The 21,178-nt window shown below is 39.8% G+C and overlaps 2 pseudogenes; both read left to right on the top strand.

The window, feature by feature from the left end:
• The window catches only part of LOC128563717 (minichromosome maintenance domain-containing protein 2-like), a 258,885-nt pseudogene that overhangs the window by 195,362 nt on the left and 42,345 nt on the right, over positions 1-21,178 (top strand).
• LOC128563706 (serine/threonine-protein kinase Sgk3-like) overlaps positions 1-21,178 on the top strand; it is a 32,879-nt pseudogene that overhangs the window by 2,737 nt on the left and 8,964 nt on the right.

Consider the following 21,178-nt stretch of genomic DNA (forward strand, 5'->3'; position numbering starts at 1 on the left):
GTTCCGTCCACTAGGCCAAGGGCAGAGATTGCTGGGCCAACCACGAAGAGCACGCACTGGGCTTCCGCTGTGTAATAAATCTACCTGCAGAACAAATTGGGGGGCGGGGAGGACGAGGAAAACACACATTTGTAATTTGATCTTTAACATGTGAATGACTTCAAAAATTATTTAAACTAGTAGACATGATACTTTTTTGTTGTTGTTGTTGTTGTTGTTGCAGTTTGGCCGGGGCCGGGTTCAAACCCACCACCTTCGGCATATGGGGCCGGCGCCCCACTCACTGAGCCACAGGCGCTGCCCTAGACATGATATCTTTACAAAGAGAGTGTCCATCTTCCACTCTGAGAGCAGAGAGAAAAAGAATTTTTTTTTTTTTTTTTTTTTTTGTAGAGACAGAGTCTCACTTTATGGCCCTCGGTAGAGTCTCATGGCATCACACAGCTCACAGCAACCTCCAACTCCTGGGCTTAAGCAATTCTCTTGCCTCAGCCTCCCAAGCAGCTGGGACTACAGGCGCCCACCACAACGCCCAGCTATTTTTTGGTTGCAGTTCAGCAGGGGCCGGGTTTGAACCCGCCACCCTCTGTATATGGGGCCGGGGCCTTACCGACTGAGCCACAGGCGCTGCCCGAAAAAGAATATTTTTTAAATTTCCATTTAATATGAAGGTACAAATGATTAGGTTATAATGTTTGCATTTGTTAGGTACAATCCCTGCTGTGGTTGTGCCCTGCACCCAGGCGGTATGCCACGTACCCTCACATCGTGCCCGTTAGGTGGGAACACAGCAATTCCCCTACAACTTGAATTGAGTTTTCTCTTCTGTGGGCATGTATTAGATTGTCTTCTGGCTTCATATTAGTATATTGGACATATATAGTACTATATACAGTACATATATGGTACATTGGATATTTGCTTTTCCATTCTTGTGATACTAAGAAGAAAGGAAAAAATATTTCAACCTTACTAGAGTACATTTAACTGTAGAATAAAGGAACTTATAAGAAAGAGCAGTTTCTATCCTGTAAATCCAAAAGGTGGTCAGATAAACCTAAAGATCATTTTGGGCAAAGGTCATAAATAGAATCATTACTCAATTATGACAAAAGTCTCTTAATGCTCCTCAAGGTCAGGACAAGATTATGTGTCTTCCAGGTACACTTCCTTTTTTTTTTTTTTTTTTGAGACAGAGTCTCACTTTGTTGCTCTTGGTAGAGTGCTTGATGTCACAGCTCACAGCAACCTCCAACTCTTGGGCTTAAGTGATTCTCTTGCCTCAGCCTCCCAAGAAGCTGGAACTACACCACAACACCTGGCTATTCTTTGAGACAAGGTCTCACTCTGGCTCGGGCTGGTCTCAAACCTGTGAGCTCAGGCAATCCACCTGCCTTGATCTCCCAAGTACTGAGCCACCACACCCAGCCCAAGGCGCACCCTTCCTTATTCTGTGATGTACCCTACATTGTTCCCACTTTGAAGTTGGCCATTTTATTTGTGTGTGCAGGAGTACTAAGAGATAATGACAGTTTATTGAGGCCTGCAACTTTGCAGCTGTTTTACATGTCTTGTTTCAGTGCATCATAGCTCTTTGAAATAACCACTGTAATTGTCTTTCTTGTTTTTTTTTCTCCTGAGTCTCACTCTGTTGTCCAAGCTAAAGTGCCATGGCATCAGCCTAGCTCACAGCAGCATCATATTCCTGGGCTCAAAACAATCCTCCTGTCTAAGCTTCCTGAGTAGCTGGGACTACAGGCACTGTAACTCCCAGGTTATTTAGTTAGACCCATTTTATAGATAAGGAAAGGAGGCTCAGAAAGGTTAAGTAACTTTCTTAATGTCACGTATCAGGCCTTGGTTGTTTTTTTTTTTTTTTGAGACAGTGCCTCAAGCTGTTGTCCTGGGTAGAGTGCCGTGGCATCACAGCTCATTGTAACCACCAACTCCCGGACTTAAGCAATTCTCTTGCCTCAGCCTCCCAAATAGCTGGGACTACAGGTGCCCACCACAACACCCAGCTGTTTTTTTTTTTTGGTTACAGCTGTCATTGTTTGGCAGGCCTGGGCTGGATTCGAACCTGCCAGCCCAGGTGTATGTGGCTGGTGCCTTAGCCGCTTGAGCCACAGGCACCGAGCCCAGGCCTTGGTTTTAACTTAGACATCCTGACTGCAAAGCCCTTTCTTCAGTGCCAGACACAGTTCCTTGACCCTCTAAATGCCGACGAGATTCTACTGCAGCTTTCCTGCTTTATGCATATGTGGTTTCCTCACGCTGTTTTAGGCCTTTGCCTCTGGGCCCTTTTTTTACACAGTGACTGCTCTTAAACTGAACAGGAAAGATGGGAAGAGGTAAGCTTGTCATTTAAAAGGTAACACTTGGCTAAGATGATGAGAAAAAGCATAAAGTATAATTGAGTGGTAGGATGGGTGCAGGAGGAATTGAGTGAGGCAGTAGGTAGACAAGGAATAAAGATGAGGACAGACAGACAGGGAGAGGCAGAAGTGTGGTTTCATCACGTGTTCCCTACTATTAGACTGTTATTTACCTCTCGATGGCTCAGATTTTAACCTTGACACGTGATACTTAATTTTTGTATACTGCTGGATGCCTTATTTGGAACAGAGTATAGACATATAAGTTTTGTGACACTGGGCAGATAAACAAGCCCTTTGAGACCTTGGTTTCCTCATTCATTTTCTGCCTCTAAATTGTTGAATGATGTTTATGTGGGAGATACCAACATGGAGATGGTGGTAAAAATCATTAAGAGGATAAGGTTACCTGGGAAGAGTATTTGGAGAAAGAATGATAGTGGCAAGGGCAGAATCCCTGTCATCCCTGCTGCATGTGGGACCAGAGGGAGCAGAGATGGACTCTCCCAGACCCAGGGACCGAAAGGGACCTACTGGAAAGGTCGCAGGCAGGTAACCTAATGGCTGAAGGCCACCTTGTAAGAAATCAACTTCAAAATTAGGAAGTATGAGGAATGAACTGCAGAGTCCAGCCGCTGCTCTGCTCTAGCCAGCTGCCACCACATTAGAATGTAAGGCTAACGGTTCAGAGCTCCCCTCACCCCTTTTTTTCTTTTTCAGAAGACACCAAAACTAAAGAATTGTTAGCCCCCCAAATTCGTAGTTTTTAATGTTATCACCTAATTTAGATTTTTCCTTTTTAATTTTTTTTTTTTTTTTTTTTTTGTAGAGACAGAGTCTCACTTTATCGCCCTTGGTAGAGTGCAGTGTCATCTCAGCTCACAGCAACCTCCAAGTCCAGGCCCTAGGCAATTCTCTTGCCTCAGCCTCCCGAGTAGCTGGGACTACAGGCACTTGCCACCATGCCCGGCTCTTTTTTCATTGCGGTTTGGCTGGGGCCGGGTTCGAACCCGCCACCCTTGGTATATGGGGCCGGCGCCCTACCCACTGAGCCACAGGTGCATCCCTAATTTAGATTTTTCTGAAAATAGTATTTGGCTCAAGAAAATTGTGTCTGTGGACTGTGTTTGTTCTGCTAACCACTGGTTTTCCATCTTTGAATAGGGTTTGTTTTTTTAATGAAAAAAATTGTCCAAAATGGCAGTATTAAATCTTCATTGATAAGTCTTTTCCTGAGCGATTGCTTGAAAGGGTGAGGACACTGCTATATTGCGGATTGAGGGATAAGTGGGAGAAGAGTGACATTAGCCAGGTAAACAGGCACATGGTTGCAAAGAGAGGGTAATTGGTAAGTGGAGGATGTGAGAAAGAGAGTTACACTTCTGTGCTTTGGTGCGTTTTTATCTCATGTTCGTAGTCACAGAACCAATTCTATCTTTGTGTTTACGGAATGTGTCTGTTTAATGCTGTGTCCGAATGAGCCTAACATTCTCTCTCCTCACCTCTAATTTTACAGCTGTTTTTTCACTTACAACGAGAAAGGTCCTTTCCTGAACACAGAGCTAGGTTTTATGCTGCTGAAATTGCCAGTGCATTGGGTTACTTACACTCCATAAAAATCGTGTACAGGTAAAATTTTAAAATATAACTTGTAAAACTTTCTTTTTGATAATTTTATTTATTTAGGTTTATATTCAGTTTTGCTTTTCTTTTTAATTTGATAGAGACTTGAAACCAGAAAATATTCTTCTCGATTCAGTAGTAAGTGTTCTCTTTTTACTAGTTCTCAATTTGGTGGTGGTTGTATGGTCAGAGGAAGAAAGTCTCCGAGGTTCCATACTGCATGATTCCATTTATGTAACATTCTCAAAATGACAAAACTATAGAGATGGAGACCAGATTGGTAGCTGCAAGGAGACAGAGTTCGTGGAGATAGCACAAAGATAAAGGGTTAGCATGAGGGAGGTGCTTTGTGATGGATAGTTCATGATCAGTACATGTATGATTGCATGGAACTGCACACACATACACAAGTATGCCTATAAAAAACAGTGACAACTGAGCCAGGTCGGTGGTCTGGCTGACAGTACTGTACCACCATCAGTTTCCTATCTGATACTGTACTGCTCTTACGTGAGATGTCAGCATTGGGGAAGTGGGGTGAGAGATACATCAGACTCTGTATACTGTTTTTGCAATTTCCTGTGGATCTGTAATTATGCCAAATAAAAAAGGTTTTAAAATTTGTCAATTTATATGCTTGCCTTGTTTTCTCTTACTGCTCCTGTATTTGTCAGGGACATGTTGTCTTAACAGATTTTGGGCTTTGTAAAGAAGGAATTGCTATTTCTGATACCACCACAACATTTTGTGGGACACCGGAGGTAAGAAATACGTCTCATTTGTCATTCATATAATCACAAAGAAAGTGCAAATATGAATCACAAATTGCATAGCATATATAAATTTGGAATAAGAAAAGTAGAATAAAGACTGTAATTTCTGCTTCCAAACAAGTGGAAATATCTGATAATCATTCTTTTTATAAATTTAGAGTTTATCGGTAGTTGGTATTTTTATTTATTTATTATTTATTTATTTATTTTGGGACAGAGTCTAAAGCTGTGGCCCTGGGTAGAGTGCCATGGCGTCATAGCTCACAGCAACCTCAAACTCTTGGGCTTGAGCAATTCTCTTGACTTAGCCACCCAAGTAGCTGGGACTATGTGCGCCGACCGCAACACCCGGCTTTTTTTTTTTTGTTTGTTTGTTTGTTTTTAACTGTAGTTGTTATTGTTTAGAAGGACTGGGCTAGGCTCAAACCCACAGGCCCTGGTGTATGTGCCTGGCACTGTAACCACTGAGCTACGGGTGCCAAGCCAATAGTTGGTATTTTTAACTATGATTGTGAGATACCACAAGACCCTTTTGAATAATCCAACAAAGATAAATTATGCTGGCGGCGCCTGTGGCTCAGTCGGTAAGGCACCGGCCCCATATACCGAGGGTGGCGGATTCAAACCCGGCCTTGGCCAAACTGCTACCAAAAATAGCCGGGCGTTTTGGCAGGTGCCTGTAGTCCCAGCTAATCGGGAGGCTGAGGCAAGAGAATCGCTTAAGCCCAGGAGTTGGAGGTTGCTGTGAGCTGTGTGAGGCCACGGCACTCTACCGAGGGCCATAAAGTAAGACTCTGTCTACAAAACAAACAAACAAACAAACAAAATAAATAAATTATGCTTGTTTTTAATGCTAAAAATTTACCATAGAGTTCTTTAAAGATTTAATTACATTTCTAATCCTTTAAAAAAAAATCATGAACCAGTCATGGAAATGTCCTAAAATTGATTATGTTTATGGTTGCATAATTCTGTGACTATATTTATAGCCATTGAATTTTAGACTTTAAATGGGTGAATTGTGTGGTATGTGAAGATGTCAATAGAGCTGGGGGTTTTGTGTGGTTTTATGACTTTATTTGATGTGTGTGACAATCACTGGTTGGTTCTCATCCATGTTGACCCTGTAGATTTTTGAAAGTGGTATTGTAAAACTTTTTTTTTATTATTATTTTTTCTTAAATCATAGCTGTGTACGTTAATGCAGTCATGGGGTACAATGTGCTGGTTTTACATACAATTTGAAATATTTTCATCAAACTGGTTAACATAGCCTTTATGGCATTTTCTCAGTTATTGTGTTAAGACATAATTTATATTCTACATTTAGTAAGTTTCACATGTACCCTTGTGAGATGCACCGTAGGTGTGGTCCCACCCATTACCCTCCCTCCAGCCATCCTCCCTCCCCAGTAAAACTTTTTTTATGAGCTAGAGCAAAATATTAACATTGCCTATATCTGGATTATAGCTTTATTGGTTTCTATTCTGTTTTTCTATCTGGTTGTAATATTTTATAATAAAATTATTTAACAGAAGAAAATAAAGCATTGAATGTGCGGAGAAAAATGAATCAGAACTCATTAACCTGGCTTGCTGACTGTGGCACAGTGGTTATGGCACCAGCCACGTACACCAAGGGTGGCAGGTTCGAACCTGGCCGGGCCAGCTAACAATGACAACTGCAACAAAAAATAGCCAGGTGTTGTGGTGGGCACCTGTAGTCCCAGCTACTTGGGAGGCTGAGGCAAGAGAATTGCTTAAGCCCAAGAGTTGGAGGTTGCTGTGAGCTGTGACGCCACCACACTCTACCAAGGGCAACATAGTGAGATTCTGTCTCAAAGAAAAAAAAAAGACCTCATTAACCAGAACATCACATTCTCTAATATTGTTTGTTAGTGGAAAACATCTTTTTGTGACAATAATCCTTACAATTTATTTAAAAGCCTTATTCTCACTTCACACATGTGTTCAGATTTAAATTGTCTAATTTCCGTGTATTTGTAGTGATCTTAGATGCCATGTAATGTTTCAGGATTACCATGGAGTACTTGCAAGTACAGTACTGAAAATGTACGATAAGCTAGCTCGCATGAACCTTTGAATTGACATCAGAAACTTAATGTGAAGTGTCTATGAGTAACAATTATTTATCTTGAAAAGTATTTTCTCTTTTTCTTTCTTTCTTTTTTTTTTTTTTGTAGAGACACAGTCTCACTGTACCGCCCTCGGATAAAGTGCCGTGGCGTCACGCAGCTCACAGCAAGCTCTAACTCTTGGACTTGCGCGATTCTCTTGCCTCAGCCTCCCGAGCAGCTGGGACTACAGGCGCCCGTCACAACGCCCGGCTATTTTTCTGTTGCAGTTTGGCCAGGGCTGGGTTTGAACCCGCCACCCTCGGCATATGGGGCCGGCGCCCTGCTCACTGAGCCACAGGCGCTGCCTGAAAAGTATTTTTTCTTTATTTCTCTCTAATCATAGCTCTTGGATATATTTGTAACTATTTCTATTTTGGTTTATACATGAAACATTTTTGTGTGTGTATATTCATTTTATACTTATTCTTTTTTTCCTTTTAAAAAATATTTTTGAAGAGTACAAGTTGAATTCCATTATATGTATATACTGTACAGTGGTGAAGTCTGGGTTTTAGTGCACCCATCACCCGAATAGTAAATTGTACCCCATAGGTAATTTATCTTTTTTTTTCTGATTTTTTTTTTTTATTATTATTGTTGGGGATTCATGGAGGGTACAATAAGCCAGGTTACACTGATTGCATTTGTTAGGTAAAGTCCCTCTTTCAATCATGTCTTGCCTCCAGAAGGTGTGGCACACACCAGGGCCCCACCCCCTCCCTCCTTCCCTCTCTCTGCTTTTCCTTACCCCCCATGACCTTAATTGTCGTTAATTGTCCTCATCAAAATTGAGCACATAGGATTCATGCTTCTCCATTCTTGTGATGCTTTACTAAGAATAATGTCTTCCACTTCCATCCAGGTTAATACGAAGGATGTAAACTCTATATATTTTTTAAAAAGCTGAATAGTATTCCATGGTATACATATACCACCGCTTGTTAATCCATTCCTGGGTTGGTGGGCATTTAGGCTGTTTCCCCATTTTGGCGATTGTAAATTGAGCTGCAATAATCAATCTAGTACAAGTGTCCTTATGATAAAAGGATTTTTCTCCTTCTGTGTAGATGCCCAGTTATGGGATTGCAGGATCAAATGGGAGGTCTAGCTTGAGTGCTTTGAGGTTTCTCCATACTTCCTTCCAGAAATGTTGTACTAGTTTGCAGTCCCACCAGCAGTGTAAAAGTGTTCCCTTCTGTCCACATCCACGCCAGCATCTGCAGTTTTGAGATTTTGTGATGTGGGCCATTCTCGCTGGGTTAGATGGTATCTCAGGGTTGTTTTGATTTGCATTTCTCTAATATATAGAGATGATGAACATTTTTTCACATGTTTGTTAGCCATTCGTCTATCTTCTTTAGAAAAGGTTCGATTCATGTCTCTTTCGTGTGGATTAACTTGAGTTCTCTATAGATCCTAGTTATCAAGCTTTTGTGTGATTCAAAATATGCAAATATCTTTTCCCATTGTGTAGGTTGTCCATTTGCTTCGGTTGTTGTCTCCTTAGCTGTACAGAAGCTTTTCAGTTTAATGAAGTCTCATTTGTTTATTTTTGTTGTTGCAATTGCCATGGCAGTCTTCTTCATGAAGTCTTTCCCCAGGCCAATATCTTCCAGTGTTTTTCCTATGCTTTCTTTGAGGATTTTTATTGTTTCATGCCTCAAATTTAAATCCTTTATCCATCTTGAATCAATTTTTGTGAGTGGGGAAAGGTGTTGGTCCAGTTTCAGTCTTTTACATGTGGATATCCAGTTCTCCCAACACCATTTATTGAATAGGGAATCTTTCTCCTAAGGTATGTTCTTGTTTGGTTTATGGAAGATTAGGTGGTTGTAAGATGTTAGTTTCATTGCCTCGTTTTCTATTCGATTCCAAGTGTCTATGTCTCTGTTTTTGTGCCAGTACCATGCTGTCTTGACCACTATGGCTTTGTAGGACAGCCTAAAAACTGGTATGCTGATGCCTCCAGCTTTATTTTGATTACTAAGAACTGCCTTAGCTATACGGTGTTTTTTCTGGTTCCATACAAAATGCAGAATCCTTTTTTCCAAATCTTGAAAGTACCATATTGGTATTTTGATAGGAATGGCATTGAATAGGTAGATTGCTTTGGGAAGTATAGACATTTTAACAATGTTGATTCTTCCCATCCATGAGCATGGTGTGTTCTGCCATTTGTTAATATCCTCTGCTCTTTCCTTTCTGAGGATTTCATAATTTTCTTTATAGAGGTCCTTCACCTCCTTCGTTAGGTATATTCCTAGGTATTTCATTTTCTTTGAAACTATGTGTCCTTAATTAGCTTCTCATCTTGACTGTTATTGGTGTATACAAAGGCTACTGACTTGTGGACATTATCCTGACAATATCCAAACTTGTGGACAATATCCTGAAACATTACTGTATTTTTTGATGACTTCTAGGAGTCTTGTAGTTGAGTCTTTGGGATTCTCTAAGTATAAGATCATGTCAGCAAAGAGGGAGAGTTTGACCTCCTCTGCTCCCATTTGGATTCCCTTTATTTCCTTGTCTTGCCTAATTGTATTGGCTAGAACTTCCAGCACTATGTTGAATAGTAAAGGTGACAGAGGGCAACCTTGTCTGGTTCCAGTTCTAAGAGGAAAAGCTTTCAGTTTTACTCCATTCAGTAAAATATTAGCTGTTTGTTTGTCATAGATAGCTTCAATCAGTTTTAGAAATGTGCCACCTATGCCTATACTCTTCAGTGTTCTAATTAGAAAAGGATGCTGGATTTTATCAAATGCTTTTTCTGCATCTATTGAGAGGATCATATGATCTTTATTTTTGCCTCTGTAAATATGGTGGTTAACGTTTATGGACTTGCATATGTTAAACCAGCCTTTCATCCCTGGGATGAAGCCTACTTGATCATGATGTATGACTTTTTTGATGATAAGCTGTAATCTATTGGGTAGGATATTGTTGAGAATTTTTGCATCTATATTCATGAGTGAGATTGGTCTGAAATTCTTCTTTAGGTTGGGTCTTTTCCTGGTTTTGGTATCAGGGTGATGTTTGCTTCATAGAATGTTTTGGGGAAGATTCTTTCTTCCTCAGTTTTTTGGAATAATTTCTGCAGTTCAGGAATCAGCTCTTCCTTGAAGGTTTGATAGAATTCTGGTGTGAAGCCATCTGGCCCAGGGCATTTTTTGGTTGGAAGCTTTTTTATTGTTTCTTTAATCTCAGTGCTTGAAATTGGTCTGTTCAGGAGCTTTATTTCTTCAAGGCTAAGTCTAGAGAGAGGGTGTGATTCCAAATATTGATCCATTTCCTTCACATTGTCAAATTTCTGGGCATAGAGTTTCAGGTAGTATTCAGAGTTGATCTCTTTTATCTCTGTGGAATCAGTTGTTATTTCCCCTTTATCATTTCTGATTGAGGTTACTAGAGATTTTACTTTTCTGTTTCTCATTAGTCTGGCCAGTGGTTTATTTTATTTATTTTTTCAAAAAACCAACTCCTTGTTTCATTAATTTTCTGTGTTTTTTTTTTTATTTTCTTTTGGTAGATTTTGGCCGAGGCTGTTTTTGAACCCACCACCTCCGGCATATTGGGCCGGCGCCATACCCCTTTGAGCCGCAGGCACCGCCCTTAGTTTCTGAATGATTCTTTTGTTTTCAATTTCATTGATCTCTGATTTGTTTTTGGATATTTCTTTTCTTCTACTGAGTTTAGGCTTAGATTGTTCTTCTTTTTCCAATTCTATAAAATGACTTGTGAGTTTGTTGATGCGCTCTCTTTCTGTTTTTCGAATGTAGGCATCTAAAGCGATAAAGTTTCGTCTCAAAACTGATTTTGCGGTATCCCACAGGTTTTGGTAGCTTGTGTCTTCATTGTTGTTATGCTCAAGGAAGTTAATGATTTCCTGTTTTATTTCTTCCTGCACCCATCTGTTATTCAACAGAAGACTGTTTAATTGCCATGCGGTTGTGTGGGGTCGAACATTTTTGTTAGAGTTGAGTTCCACCTTTAGTGCCTTATGGTCTGAGAAGATACAAGGTAAAATTTCAATTCTTTTTATTCTGTTGATAATTGTTTTGTGTCCCAGGATATGATCAATTTTGAAGAATGTTCCGTGGGGTGATGAGAAGAATGTATATTCTTTATTTTTGAGATGAAGTGTCTATCAAGCACAGTTGTTCCAGGTCTCATTTAAATCTCTTATATCTTTGTTTAATTTCTGTTTAGAGGATCTGTCCAGCTCTGTAAGGGGAGTGTTAAAGTCCCCTTTTATTATGGTATTATTGGATATCATATTGCTCAGACTGAGTAAGGGCTGTTTCAAGAATCTGGGAGCATTTAAATTAGGTGCATAAATGTTTAGAATTGAAACATCTTCTTGTTGTATTTTTCCCTTGACCAATATAAAGTGACTATCTTTGTCTTTTTTGACTTTATTTGCTTTAAATCCACATGTATCTGATAATAAGATTTTAACTCTTCTTTTCTTCTGAATTCCATTTGACTGAAAAATTGTCTTCCAACCCTTGACTCAGAGTTTAATTTGTCTTTTGAAGCCAGGTGTGTTTCTTGCAGACAACAGCAAATGGATGGCTTGTGTTTTTTAATCCAGTCAGCCAATCTGTGTCTCTTCAGTGGGGAATTCAAGCCATTCACATTTATTGAGATAATTGATAAGTGTGGAAGTATTCTATTCATCTTATTTTGTGAGAGTCCATTGCTTATTTTTATCTTTTGCATCAGTGAGGAGGTTAGGTTCTGTCCTTTAATTTCTGAGTTCTTACTTAGCTGCTGATCCATTGTGATGGTGAGTGAGTAGAACAGGTTGAAGTATTTTCTGTAGAGCTGGTCTTGTTGTGGCGAATTTGCTCAATGTTTGTATATCCGTAAATGATTTGATTTCTCCGTCAATTTTAAAGCTTAGCTTAGCAGTGTACAAAATTCTGGGCTGGAAATTGTTCCGTTTAAGTAGATTAAAGGTAGATGACCATTGCCTTCTTGCTTGGAAAGTTTCATTAGAGAAGTCTGCAGTCACTCTGATGGATTTGCCCCTATAGGTCAACTGGCGCTTTTTCCTCACAGCTTGTACAATCTTTCCTTTTGTCTTGACTTTGGACAGGTTCATCAATGTATGTGTCTTGCAGAAGGTCGGTTAGAGTTGAGGTGACCTGGGGTCTTATATCTCTCTGAAAGCACTGTGTCCGAATCTTTGGTGATAATTGGGAAATTTTCTTTTATAATATTCTCTAGTATGGCTTCCATTCCTCTGGGGCATTCTTCTTCCCCTTCTGGGATTCCTATAACTCGTATGTTGGAACGCTTCATGTAGTGCCATAATTCTGACAGTGAACGTTCTGCTTTCTCTCTCTTCTTTTCTGCCTCTTTTACTATCTGAGTTATCTCAAGAACTTTTTCCTCTACCTCTGAAATTCTGTCTTCTGTATGGTCTAACCTGTTGTTGATACTTTGCATTGCTCCTTTAAGTTTTCTAATTGACTGCTTCAGTTCCTTCAGCTCCATTATATCCTTTCTATATTCTTCATATAGTTCATCTCTTATTTGATTCTTTTTTTGGATTTCCTTTTGGTTATTTTATACTTTATTAGCAGTTTCCTTCATTGTTTCCATCATTTCCTTCATTGTTTTCATCATGTGTTTTCCAAATTCCCTTTCTGTCATTCCTAACATTTCTTTAAAGGTGGAATCCTCCAGTAGCTACCTCATGGTCCCTTGGAGGGGTTGTTCTGGACTGGTTCTTCATGTTGCCAGTTTTCTGCTGATTCTTCCTCATGAGTGATTTCTTTTCTCTGTTTCCTTGCCCTAATTTTCCTTTCACTTCCTCTTGCTCGTTAAGTTCCCATGCCTGTGGACTAACGTTTTGATGAGTCCTTTTGGTACAGGACCAGAAGAATGAGAAGGTTGAAGAGCAAGAAGGGATAAAAGAAAGAACAAAAAGAAAATAGAGAAAGGAGAGAGTGTGGATAAAAGGGAATATTGACAAAAAGAAGAGAGGCACAGAAAGAGGGAGACAGAGCAATATAGGTGTACAGTAGGATACTTTGACACAGCCTTAAAAAAAAACCAACCTCTGGGGGTACCCGGTTGGGTGGTTCCCTTGAGGTCAGCAGCTCTTTGCTAAACTGATCAGACATAGTACCCCACCTATATCAAATAGAGAGTAAAGACAAAAATGCTATAAATCAAACCACAACAAGCAAACAGAAAACTTTACGGGATAAAATTGGGTGAAAAACCAAATAATAGCAGTAGAAACACCAGCAAAAATGAAGTTCTGGTTATTGAAAAAGGCAGCAATGGGAAATTGTATTTAAACTAGAAATATGGAGAATGAAAAGAAAGAAAAAAGAAAAAAATGTCTACAGAAACGGTTCAAATTAAAAAAGAACAACAACAACATCAAAATAAACAAAAAACAAAGAAACAGCAACAACAACAAAAACAACCAAAAACAAAGCAGTATGTGTATCTTGTTGAATATTGTCTGGGCAATAGGTGGTCTTCTAGGGTATGAGATGTTAATTACAATGCTGATACAACTGGAGGCCTCTGCTGATTTCTCAAACCCCCCTTAATCTCTCTTCAGCCCTCTGAAGAGGCACTTTAAACTTCTAAACTTGCTCAACAGAAGCTTTTCCAGGAAAGTGCTTGTCGCTGGGATCACTGCTGAAGTGGCTATGCACTTACCAGTGTGCCAAAACCAGTCTCACTCTGCCCCTGAGGTTTAAGGCTGTAAGGCGACTTAGTACCCGCTTTTAGACTGCTCAGTCGATAGGTTACTAGCTCCCACCCGATCCTTGCTCTGCGACCCTGAGGACGGAGCTTGCCGGGGCAGTTCTCTCACAATACCTCCCTGCGGCCCACACCCAAACACTATTAGCTCCGTCTGGCTCAGCAGCTCAGTCTGGGGCCATAGACAATGCCCAGAATTCTCTGCACTCCTGCTCAAGCTCTCCCCAAGGCAGTTTAACTGAGTGCCAAGTCCAAAAACACCAAAAAAGTTCACAGGTATGGCCTTTCCAGTTTGCAGTCTCGCTGCTACTGTACTTAGAGCTCTCGGTGAGATTAGACCCATCGAACACACGTGACCACTTGCCAGTTTTCCACTGTTTTTGTCCTCCTCTTGGGGTCCAGAAGTCTCTTGCTGACTCCCTGTATCCTCAAAGGATTATATCTGATTATAGGCAGATCCCACCAGCCAGAGATGCCTGGAGTCTTATCTCCCCAGATGCATAGTGCCCAGATGGTAGGGAAGCTGTTACTTGGCTGCCATCTTGCTCTCTATCACCCCATAGGTAATTTTTTATCCTTCACGCCCTCCCACCTTTCTCCTTTTCTGAGTCTCCAGTGCTCATTATACTTGAGGTCCCCAACCTTTTTGCCACCAGGGACAAGTTTCATGGAAGACAGTGTTTCCACTTAAGAGGGGAGGGCATGGGGCAGTCAGAAGGTGGAGCTCAGGCACCAATGCTATACGGCCCAGTTCCTAACAGACCATAGACCAGCAAGTACTGGTATGCAGCCCAGGGTCTGGGGACCATAGTATTATACCACTCTGTGTCCTTGTGAGCTACAGTTTATCTCCCACTTATAAGTGAGAACATGCAGCATTTATTTTTCTACTCCTCTGATACTTAGGATAATGGCCTCTATTTCCATCCAAGTTTTTGCAAAAGACATTATTTCATTCTTTCTTACCAGTCAGTTGTACTTCATGGTGTATGTATGTGTGTGTGTCACATGTATATCCCATTTTCTTTACCCACTCATCAATTCACGGGCATTTAAGTTGATTCTTCCCCCCCCCCACAAGATAGGGGCTTTCTGTCTTCTCAGCTAGAGTGCAATGGTGGCATCATCATAGCTCATTGTAACCTTGAATTTCTGGGCTCAAGTGATCCTCCTGTCTCAGCCTCCGGAGAAGCTGGGACTATAGTTATGCACCACTACACGTAAAGACAGGGTCTTGCCCTTGCTCAAGATGGTCTCAAACTCCTGGCCTCAACCAGTCCTCCCACCTCAGCCTCCTAGCGTGGTAGGATCACAGGCACATAGGCCACCTCAGACACATAAGGCCCACCTGAGCCACTACCCCTGGCCTCAAAACCTTTCTTAATTCCTGCAGGTTTTAGAAAGGAAACCATAAGTATTTTTGGTCATCTGAATATAAATGTGACCAGAAATTATTGTATTCTTTTTATATATGTTCCTATTTCTTTGGATCACAAAAAAGGTTATGAGGAAACTATTTCCTTACATGTATTTCACATGGGAAGGGGTAATATATTTTCAAATTTAAAATTCAAGTTCAATATTTTATTATATTTGTGAAATTGTGATTACATTTTTTAGAAATTAAAATGTAAATAGCCATCTAACAATTCACACTTTTCTAAATAATATGTTAGAGAAGAATATAATTCATTCTTTTTTCTTTTCACTGAAAAGAAAAACGTGCATTATAATTGCTACATGAATTTTTTTCCAAGGGAAAACATTATGAATAATGAACTTCTCAAATAAATTAATCTTGGCTTGGCACCCATAGCATAGTGGTTAAAGCACCAGCCACAAGTACCAAGGCTGGAAGTTTTGAATCCGGCCCCGGGCCAGCTAAACAACAATGACAACTGCAACAACAGCAACAACAAAAATAGCCAGGTATTGTGGCAGGCACCTGTAGTCCCAACTACTTGGGAGGCTGAGGCAAGAGAATTGCTTAAGCCCAAGAGTTTGAGATAGCTGTGAGCTGGGATTCCACAGCGCTCATCCAGGGCGACAGCTTGAGACTATCTCAAAAAAAAAAAAAAAATTAATCTTATGAAAGACTTTCCCCCAGATACCTACTTTACCTATGCAGTATTATAGATTCTACATTTGCTGTCCTTTTAATATTTGTATTAATATTTGTCTCAACTGTTTCACAGTTTCTGAGAAGTGCACTAATCCATGTATTTTGAAGTGTCCCAGTTGGTACTGCCTATGAACCACTGGAGAATATACAACATCCAAACCCTTTTCTAGATAATATGTTTTAAATGTGATAATAACACCTACAATTTGCTAAATTTCTCAATTATTTTTAAATTTTATGTTGAGTTCCTCTAATATTTCATTCTTTTCTACAGTACCTTGCCCCTGAAGTAATCAGAAAACAGCCTTACGATAATACTGTAGATTGGTGGTGCCTTGGTGCTGTTCTGTATGAAATGCTGTATGGATTGGTATGTATTTCTATACTTTTATTGATTATCATTGATTTGGTTCTCTCCTCTCTTCCTTAATAATCTGATGGACACTTAGACAATACTAACTGAATAGTAATAGCCTGGTTAAATCAATCCAAAACCATATTAGGAATATGTAGAGAAAGAAAAACTTTTCATTCTGTTAGGAATTTTATGAATTAATATGATTATTTCTCTGTCATGCAAATCATTCAAGTATTCACATCCCACTAGCATTTTTAGAACTAGACGCCCAGTTGCAATATTAAAATTACCTATGTTTATTCGGTTTACCCTAACATTATTCTAATTTCAAAAAGATGGTAAGGAAAAGACTTTGGTATTTATTAGGATACAGGCCAGGCGTTGTGGCTCATGCCTAGCACTCTGGGTGGCTGAGGTGGAAGAATGGGCTGAAGTGAGGAGTTCCAGACCAGCCTGAGCCAGAGCAAGACCCCGTCTCTACAGGAAATAGAAAAATTATCCAGCTGTGGTGGCTGCCTATAGTCCCAGATGAGGCAAGAACTTAAGAGTTTGAGGTTGCAGTGAGTTATGATGAGGCCACTGCACTCTAGCTGGGACAACAGAGCAAGATCCTCTTGTCTTAAAAAGAAAACAACAACACACATTATTTCAGAAGATAATGTCTCTTCATTTTTGTCTTTTACTTTATTTTTATAGGCTTTTTCTACCACTGGAGAGTACCTTGTATTTTCTTTCCTGAAAACACCATGTCCTAAAGATTTTATTCAAAAAAAGTGATGTTTAGTATGTTGTCAGTTTCATTGGTTTTTATTAGTTCAAGACACATAAAGCCAGCCAGAGCTCAGATAAACATGAGTAAGTTTGTTTTACTACATTGAGTTAATATTGTTCCAACCCAGAGCCAATGATTTATGCATCTTTTTTTCTTTGTTTTTTTTTTTTTTTCGATTTATGCATCTTATACAGTTAGCTTACATAGCTTTATAGAGTAAATATATGGTTTTCTTCAGGCTTTTGGAAATATTTGGAGTAGTTTCCAGACTTCCATTGTGGTCCTGGAAGTGTTCAGCAGCCTCATGCTGGCAACTAGGTGCTAATCCCTAAAGCTGCTACCACCACCTGAGACCTGAGGTAGAGTGTGTAGTTTGCTTTTTCCTGAAAATTGTGGAGATTTCAGTAAAATTCAGCACATGAAGAAAAGAATTTTATATCTTGCTTTCTTCAAGCACAGTTATTTACCATCTTGATATTTCAGAATCCTTTGAATCTCTTTAGAGAAAATATGAAATATCATTGTATATAAAATGCACTTGATTCAAAAGGGAACATTTAAAACATACTTAAAGTGGTGCATCTTACAAGGGTATATGTAAAACTTGGTAAATGGTCTATAAAGCTAGTGAATGATGCCCCATGATCATATCAATGTACACAGCTATGATTTAATAAAATAAAAAAATAGAAAAATACTTAATAAGACTTTTATTGATGCTTTAAAAATAGTTATATTTTAAAATACAAAAGTTTTTTCTTTCCTATAAAAAAAAAGAAAGTTGATAAACCTATAAAACTCTCTTAACTTTAAAACTTATTTTTACTTTAAACCTTTTAATTCGATGGTTAACCGGCTAATGGTCATGTTGAAGGTATACTCCAGGTCTTTAGTCTCTGATACTACATTTTTATCCTGACATACATCTATAAAGCTGTCACTATCATAAATACTTAGGCAGGAGCATTCAGCTCTCTATCTCTACTGGAAATCTTTTTGTTTTAGTGAGTTTATTCCCAAGTCTCAGATTATTTAATCTATCTTGAATCTCTGTTTCCAGTGGTTCTATCATTTGCCTATAATGAGGTTGGTAGTTTTCTCTAAAACAGGTCTACAGGATGCTATTGAACGAATTAGCCGTAAGCTTGGTGATGTGCTGGGTTTTAGAATCTCCTCGCATTGGGAGATGCAGATCTGCACACTGCAGATCTCTACACAATTCTAAAGGCCCAGGCATTTCTGCAAATGTCCACCTCTGGACAATCCTCCCTTCAGATCAAAGCCAAATCCAACTTTTATAACCCCATTTTGGCATAATTCAATTACCTCTAAGTTTATTTTACTTTTTTTTTTTTTCAGCCTCCTTTCTATTGCCGAGATGTTGCTGAAATGTATGACAACATCCTTCACAAACCCCTAAATTTGAGGCCAGGGGTGAGCCTCACGGCCTAGTCCATTCTGCAGGAACTCCTAGAAAAAGAGAGGCAAATCGACTCGGTGCCAAAGAAGATTTTGTATGTAACATGTTTCCCAGTTCCAGCTTTATTTAAGCTTATTTAAAATTTGGAGATACCTCTTTATTTTATGTAGTATTAATGGAATGAACATAACTATTGGAGAATAGCACCATGGGATAAAAGCATACTTATCTCCACAGTTTTTTACCCGTGTTTATATAAAACTATACAGTACTTAAAACAGGCTTACTTACATTCTTTCATTTGATCCTTACAATTTGATCCTCTCCTCATCCTCCACATCCAGCTGTCATACCCTATTATTTAATTTTATTTTTTATTTGAAGCTCTCCTCCTCCCTTCTTTCAAAAAAATGCTATGTGGTGTTATGTTTTTAACTACCTAAAGTATGGGTTTTAGGTTTTTTTTGGTGTCTTTATTGCTAAATAACATTAGCATTACCATAAAATAACAAAGTAAGCTTTTTTGGGGGGTTGGGGGCTACCTAACCTTTTAAATCATTTTCTTTAACAAGAATTTAAGGCGCCTCCTATCTGCCTGAGGCAGGAGGTTCAATGGTTCAAAAGGTTCAATGCCTTTTGCCTTGAACTAACATCAAATGACCTTTTTTTTTTTATTGGTGGCACTACCCACTCCAGCTGGTATCTCTCTCAACAATTTTCTATCTATTGTTTCAGTCAGTCTTGCTAATATTTCACACTTCCTTGTCCCTTGGTCCTTTTTTTGAAATCACTGGCAGAAATTGCAATCGTGGATGAATCCAGCTGTCATCTCCTAGGCTGCTGGACAGTGCGGAATGAAATAACATAGCTGGGCATTTTCAAAGCGCTGTGGCATTATAGTCATGAACCTCCTCTGTGCTCTAGCACTGTCTGGTAATGCTCCTATGTTTCTGTAGTTAGCTTCCTCCCCTACTCTCTCTACTATATCATGCCTTCTCTCCAGACTTCTAGATTCCTTTTATGCCTCTTCTACACGTTTAGCAGATTATCTTGCCTTCCGTTTCACATGGAAAATAGAACCATCAGAGCAGAACTAACCCAGCCACCTGCTAACAAATTTGAAGTCCTATTTACACCTGCAGAGACCTGTCATTTTCTTCTTCCTACTATAGTCGAAAAGGTCTGTTTCTGCATGTACGCTGAATCCTGTCCCCTTGCAAGGAACCCACATCATGCCATTTTTTGCTGCTCAGATAACTGCTCCCTTTTGTTCTGATTCTTTTCGATCAATAATTAAACTTTATCAAATGTATTGCTTCATAAAACACGAAAAAAACCTTCAAGTCTACCATCCTGCAAGACACTGCTCTGCTTCCCCTCTTAGCCAAACTTACTGAACATTTTCTGGATTCACTACTTCTTTACCATGCTCTCATTTTTCAGTCTATTCCAGAATAGCCAGTAGAGTTGCTAACTACATCTGTTCCTCTGCTCACACTCTCAGCAGCATTTAAATGCAAACCAGCATTTCCTGGTTTTCTACAAAAGCATACATCTCATCTCATGCTTTTCTGTATTTTGGGCCCACTTTCGCTATCTCTTGTATAAGCTCCTCTTCTTCAACCTATTAGTGTAGCAGTTCCTTGTTGTCCTAAACCCTCTTTTCTTCTAAGCTGTCTTCCTAGACAGTCTCATCTGGTCTCCTGATTGTGGTTCTCTATCTGTCTTTATCTCTCACAGTTATATCATGAGTCCAGAGCTCTCTTTTGCACTTACACAAAATTTGCCTGCCCAGCACCACCACTTGGATTTCTTGAGAGAACCTTAAACATGACATGTTCAAAATTGAGGCAGTGTCCTCCTGTGCTTCCTTGTAGTTTTGTTTTCTTTTGTTTGTTTGAGACAGAGTCTTACTTTGTTGCCCTTGGTAGAGTGCTGTGGCATCACAGCTCACAGCAAACTCTAACTCTTGGGCTTAAGCAATTCTCTTGCCTCAGCCTCCCAAGTAGCTGGGACTACAGGCACCCACCACAACACCCGGCTGGTTTTTTTGTTGTTGTTCTCGTAGTTGTTGTTTAAGCAGGCCCCAGCTGGGTTTGAACCTGCCAGCCCTGGTGTATGTGGCCAGTGCCCTAACCCACTGAGCTATGGGTGCTGAGCCTGCTTCCTTTCATGTTAAAGGACATCACTGTCCATATGGTAATTCAGATCAGAAATACGAGGGGCATCCTTGACTCCTCTCTTTGTCACACTTCCATGCTCAACAAATGGCTGGATCCTGTTGCATTTGCTTCCTAAATCTTTCCCATATCTCCACATTTCTTCCTAGCCCTGCTGCTACTATCTTTTCCTGCCATTTGTTGTCTTCAGTTTGGCCACACAATAGCTATTTGTCCTTTACCTGGTCTTGATTCTCCAATCTATTTCCCCCTATAGCCAGAGTAGTCTTTAAAGAAAAACAGGTGTGACATTTAGAAGACTAAAACTTCTTAATGGCTTCCTATAACCCTAGAATAAAATCCAAGACTCTTAACATAGCCAGGTGTGGTGGCTCACACATGTAATCCTAGCACTTTGGGAGGCTGAAGCAGGTGTATTGCTTGAGCTCAGGAGTTTGAGACCAGCCTGAGCAAGAATAAGACCCCATCTCTACTAACATCATAAAAACTAGCTGGGCATTGTGGTGGGCGCCTATAGTCCCAGCTACTTGGGAGGCTGAGACAAGAGGATCGCTTGAGCACAAGACTTTGAGGTTGCTGTGAGTAAGCTATGACGCCACAGCACTCTATCCAGGGTGACAGAGTGGGACCCCATCTCAAAAAAAAAAAAAAAGAAAAAAATTCTTTGTCTGGCACAGTGGCTCAC

Source organism: Nycticebus coucang, chromosome 13, assembly GCF_027406575.1.
Source record: "Nycticebus coucang isolate mNycCou1 chromosome 13, mNycCou1.pri, whole genome shotgun sequence".
NCBI lineage: Eukaryota > Metazoa > Chordata > Mammalia > Primates > Lorisidae > Nycticebus > Nycticebus coucang.